Consider the following 6181-nt stretch of genomic DNA (forward strand, 5'->3'; position numbering starts at 1 on the left):
GTATATTATAAAGGATAGAAATACAAACAAAAAGCACATAATTTGTTGCAAAAAAATGAATAATATTTTAACAAACATTAGACACAAGCGATTGACAACAATAAGAAAATTCCAAACTAAGAATGAAAAATATTATGTTTTACATTGTTAAATCTAAAAAAAACGATTCAAGACTAGATGTTTTGCTACAAATTGTATGTACCTCTAGGTATTAATGTTTTAGCAGCATTTGATGCACAGAGCTGATTTTGATGAAGTGAATACAAATAGTTAATAACCTGACGATACTTTTTACCCCGGGAAATCGTTTCACAAGTACTGAAGTCGATGAAGCTGGTATTATAAAAATCAATAGCTTTTCGAAATATAACACTTTTAATATAAAAATCCAATGTGCATTAATCCTAACACTTAAACCAGCAATGGAATAGATATTTCACATTTTTCACATTCAATTATTAATTAAAGTCCGCAAAGTGTCTGCTGCCATAGATCGAGCAATTCTTTGCTTTTTGCTTCACTTCTCGAATTAAAATAGATTAAAATTCAATATTGAATCTGCCTTCTGCGTATGGTTTATTGATAATTTAATGCGATATTTCCCGGTTATTGGTTTTAATGAAAAGTTTTAAATCACGGATGTTATTTTAATTTTATGGATAAGACTGCCTTCGTGTAGCTCGATTCTCTACCACTATCAACTACCGACAACCGGCCTGCTATCGAGAAATTTTGCACGACCATTTGATCAGCGCCTGTGGCGGGCTCCGTAAGAACTATTTTGGGCCTACATTTTAAATGTCATACTCTAGATACTCGACAGTACCGACTGTAGAGAATTCCGCTAGTGGTCAGCATGCATATTGCAAATCATATGATAAAATCGTACTTTAGCTTTTTTGTGCTTTAGCGTGTAAAAGTGACACATGTGCATACTTAATAATATTTCTATGTTCATAGCATTTCGGATTTGTTTGAAGGATTACGTAAGAGCAACAAAAATATTTGCTTTAAAAGGTACATTACAAAAAGTACATTAACATTTAATTTATCTTTGAATAATGATTACCTACTTGCTTCGTGGAAATAAATGGAATAAAAGCAAAAAGTATTTCCCGTACCGGGAATCGAACCCGAGCCTCCTGGGTGAAAGCCAGGTATCCTAGCCACTAGACCATACGGGAGATGGTAATACTGGTAGTTTTACCCGTACACTTAAGTTAGTTTTGTTAGGTAATCAACTTTTATTGCTAGATTAATCGTGACTTCAAACAATATTAATTATCACTTATTGCAGTTTATTAACTTGCATACCTATTTTAAGTGTGATTGGAATAGTTTTTACGATAAAACATCAGTCATAATTGCCTTTTAAAAATGTTTTTTGTTTTTTTTAATACGAGGACTACACTATATAAATTTTATCAGCAAAAAATAATATTAACAAGCAATTAACATTTTTATTTCCACTTTTAAAATATTTTTTGCACTTATAAAAAGGTACAATTGGGACCATTTTTAACTCAAACACGCATTTTACCTTAAAATGCCTAACGTTTCGGCGCAGGTTGCACTCGCCGTGACTCAGTCAGCCTGGGACCACGGCGAGTGCAACCTGCGCCGAAACGTTAGGCATTTTAAGGTAAAATGCGTGTTCGCGTTAATTCCCGTATTCTATTATACATTAAACATGCAACGCGAGAGTTTAAAAGTTATCATTTTTAACTCTACTTTGTTTACTTTTAAATAATTTTTTTTACTACTGATTTGCCTCAAAAAAATCAATACTATAATATTATATAATTATAATAAATTATTCTCACCTACCAATATTACACACAAAAAAATTCAAAAAGAATTCATCAACTTGAAACACTTTTACTCAGATTTATCTTTAGTCTACCAAAATGGCGGAAAAAATTCTTTCAAAAAGCACTTCATTGGAGTGCCTTTGTTAAATTTTGTTCCTTGACCTTGTTGAAAGTCGCTTACATAGAGAGAGCTATCGTGTACAGTGAGGCGGAAACTCAACAGCTGCTGACAGTTTCAATATTAAGACTTTCAGTGTATTGTTTAGTGGAAATTTTCAGGAAATTTTGTGTCTCAAAATCTTAGGCTTATTCAATAATGTACTGTAATTTTTAAGCCTATTCCCGAAAAGAGATTGAATTATATAGTATGAAATCAGTTTATGGCCCAAGGTTTTTATAATGTGTGTCATATTAATATTAATATTGTTGGTTGTGCCGACAAAAAACCTTTGTTTAGAAGAAAAAAATGAATGAAGGCAGCCAAATTATGACTCAGATGACAAGAAAGACAGTAATTAACTTTTAATTTAACAATTACAAAAATGTTGGTCGGTCTATAAAGTGTTGACGTCATAACTGCTGGACAGATTCTTATAAAATGTAGCAAGATATTTAAATATGGGAGGTCAAACATAACACACAATACTATTACCGCATCCTTATAAAATAAAACATATAACCTCAAAAACTAACCAAAATCACAGCTCTTCGCAGAACGTCTCTCAGCTAATCTGAGATATTGACACTTGGGTGAAACAATGACGACACACCATCTCACTGGTGACGAGGGTCCTGACTCCCATCCATTAAAACTTATATTACAGACAAATTTCAAATGGATTTTGAATAATATTCCAGTTCAGTCCCGATCCTAGTTTTCGGTCGTTTGATGTACTTTGACTCCTTAGGGAGCGAATTCTAGGATGAGTAAAAGAGAATTTAACTGAAACGGATCGAAGGATAATATTGTCTTATTCTTAGTTCTTGGTAATCTAGGTATAGACTGTCATCAAAGGTATCTAAACAACTTTGATTTTCTAAGTAACTCATATAATTCTTATGATTTTCAAGAAGAAAACGCTGGGTTCAATTAAAAAAACAAAGATTTTGTAACTTTGCTATTATGCTAATTTTAGTATATAGGTTAAATGCTAATTTAATCACAGATCATCTTATGTTACCTGAAACAGTTGTGAAAGAATTAAGCCGAAAGCAAATACTTTATTAGCACATAACAACCAAAATGATGTAATCAAATTGAAGAAGAATCCTCCCCATTATCGAACGTTCATGTAAAACGCCTTTCCACACTCAAGCATCCATTTCCGATAACGAAACACATTCAAACGAACATTGATTAATATTTTGTCACAAAAATGTTCGCACATCGTCAAATCAAAAACACGTGGCACTTTAAGCGTCTGTCTGGAACACGACACTGCACAATTATTTTGACAGCCAGTGTACGGTGTAAACATTCAGCAACGCCGTTTGTGAAGTTTCCTTCCGAACGAACAGTCGTACACTGCAGTGCAAAAAAACTTGCCATTTGCATGTTTATTGAGATTTTTATAAGTTCTCCTTTGAAAAATATGGTTGTGCAAAATTTGTGAGAATATATTTTCGTCGTTGTCTCTTTGCTGAAACAGGTCTTGAGGCAAATGGGATTCTTTAGAGTTTGTCTTGTGTATTTTTGAAATAGTGTGAAGATAAATTCTTTATTTTATCCCTGGTTTTGATATTCTCGTCTTCGAAAGCCTTATGGACTTACCTTCTAGCTCCCTATTGCAGGTTCAGTTTGATATTGATTTATATCAGCCATATTATGACATTCTGTTTGTCAAGATATTATATAACTGGTATGTAATTAGCTTGAAGTTAGCAACAAAACATACTTATGTTAAGCTTTTATGTAGTAAAAAATATCCTCAATCCGAATAAAACCATAATTTATTCCCAATTCCAGCAATTACCATTCCTTTTAAAAACCGAGCCAAGCAATTACCACACAAGTCGCAACAAAAAATCCAAGCAAAGCTAAGAACTTTAACTGTTCATAAAACCAAATTTAATATTCCAACTAGAATAAAACAAACGAATTCAGTATAAAATTGACTTTCGCCTCTCAACCGCACCAGACGTCACTTGTCATAATTATTGTGACATTCAAAAGAAAACGCAGCAAATTCCTTTACAATCATACATACAAAACTAAGACACTCAAAAATCAACCTTATTCTTACTAACATAAAGTTTAAATAAACCGCAGCAGAAAAACTTGTAAAACAATTTCCCTAAGAAGTTCTTTCAAGAGAAAATGAACTTTGTTTCGTTACACATAAGGTTGAAGACGTTAGAAAAGTTTCCGCTCGTTCAATTTTAAGTACGGTCCGCTTTTAATTTGTCATATAAAGCGTGATTCATATTTAAAAGTTGAACAGCTACAGTGAATGTGTGAATCATTTTGGTTGGAGACATGTTTTAAATAATTTTATTACACAGGGCTTTTGTAAGTGTTTTACGACTTTCAGAGATGCTTGCTGGGAATATGATTACGTACTGTTTCTATGTTGCTGAAATTGCTGTAGAGATGAAAAATGGTAATATTTTTTTTACATATTCAACTGCCGCTCAGAAAACAACATTTTCAGGTGCTATGGAATTTTTTGATTTGGCTAGTGACTAATCGAAGTATTTTTACTTAAGATTCTTTGGATTAGAAGGCACTCTTAGTGAATCTGTAATTTTAGCTACAAAGCACATCCACCTACACCTTTAGGTATAATTGCGTGTTGTTTATATGCGTATTTATTTACTGAGAACTGCGATTATGAGACCTCAATGCAATTATTGGTCCATTCATCTATGTGCTATCTTTACCAATGATAGTCTTCTATTCGCTTTCGATTTTTGATTGCAACTTTTATATTCAAAGTGCAGATTACTATTTATGTTCTCAAAATTAACTTCTTTAATACACAGTGAAAAATCTAATTACCTTAAGCAAGCATTTTAATAAAAATATAGGTATCTACTTTCTCTATTAAGAGCCGTTTTAAAGCAAACATCGGAAGCAATTTTCGAGGCAAATAGCGACCGTTGCAGATCGCATTAGCGACTGCAAATATAAGCGGAGTACACCCTGTATAGTATGAGCGGAACACTCTGTATACAGGCGGTAAAAACGTTTATATGAGCTTAGATAAAGGTGGGATTGTAGAAGTATTTTGTACAAATACTTCTCAAGTTAAAGAAATAACGGTGAATCAATGTCAAAGTAATATCGAGCTTTTCTTATTTTCTTCTATATTAATATAAACAATCATTAAAATATATGTATTAATTTTGTACAACTAAATAGAATTGGATTTTTTTTACATGTGTGTAACTGTCGGGGCAATACTGTTATGGGATCAAAACTCCCATGGGATCGACTCCCGTGAGTATTTTATTCCCATAATAATCTGGTTCAATAAAAATCAAAGAGATAAAATTTTACTTTAACCGGACGAAGACGGGCCAGTCCAGAGTTAGGTAAAGTACCAGGATTTGGCAATAGACTCGCTCCCTATTACATAGGACGAACATTTTTAACGACGGACATTGGTGTATTAGGTATACCCAAGCCTTCAAAATCAAAATCAAATCATTTATTCATTTAGGTCAAATAATGACACTTATGATAGCCGTTACAATTACTGAATCTACCACTAGCTCGGAAAGGGGGTAGGGCCTTATGAGAAGAGCTATCAAGAAAGTTACGGCCACTCTTTTCAATCGCCAAAGGATTTACAATGTGATAACTTTTGAACTCTCGCGTTGCATGTTTAATGTATAATAGATTACGGGAATTAACGCGAACACGCATTTTACCTTTTACGCATTTTTCGCGACTTACAATGTGGTTGATACAATAATTGATCATGCGAGGAGCTGCCAACCTTCACCTTAGGTTGATGCTTGCGTCTTCACCATATTGAATACAAAATCCTTGAATCTTAGAGCCAGAACATACGGTACCTTTGTTTAATTCCCTCTGCAACCGAACTGTAATACCGCATAAGCAAATATCCGTCCAGAATGTAAGCTATTTGCACTACAACCGATACGTAAATAAATCATGTGTGTTATTGGACTATCCGATGATATCTAAGATTAAATAATGGTGTGGACGGTTCGATTGATTTGTGGTATTTGTTCTATGGCTTCATGTTGAGTTCTGATTGAGTGAATATGTTGAAGTATGGATTATGTTCTTCCTATATGGGAACTAAATGCATTGAAATTAGTTAATGGTGAAGGATTTGGTTTAGTGTCTAAGTGTGTGAACAATACACAAGTATTCTTATTCTCTCTCTTGTGTATTCATT

General features: G+C 33.3%; 1 non-coding gene across 1 annotated transcript; it reads right to left on the reverse strand.

The window, feature by feature from the left end:
* Positions 1–1112: 1112 nt before the first annotated feature.
* Positions 1113–1184, reverse strand: TRNAE-UUC (transfer RNA glutamic acid (anticodon UUC)). Its single transcript has one exon. It is a non-coding gene; the product is annotated as a tRNA-Glu (tRNA).
* Between the last annotated feature and the right edge of the window lie 4997 nt (positions 1185–6181).

The sequence above is a fragment of the Anticarsia gemmatalis genome, chromosome 15, assembly GCF_050436995.1.
Source record: "Anticarsia gemmatalis isolate Benzon Research Colony breed Stoneville strain chromosome 15, ilAntGemm2 primary, whole genome shotgun sequence".
Classification (NCBI taxonomy): Eukaryota; Metazoa; Arthropoda; class Insecta; order Lepidoptera; family Erebidae; genus Anticarsia; species Anticarsia gemmatalis.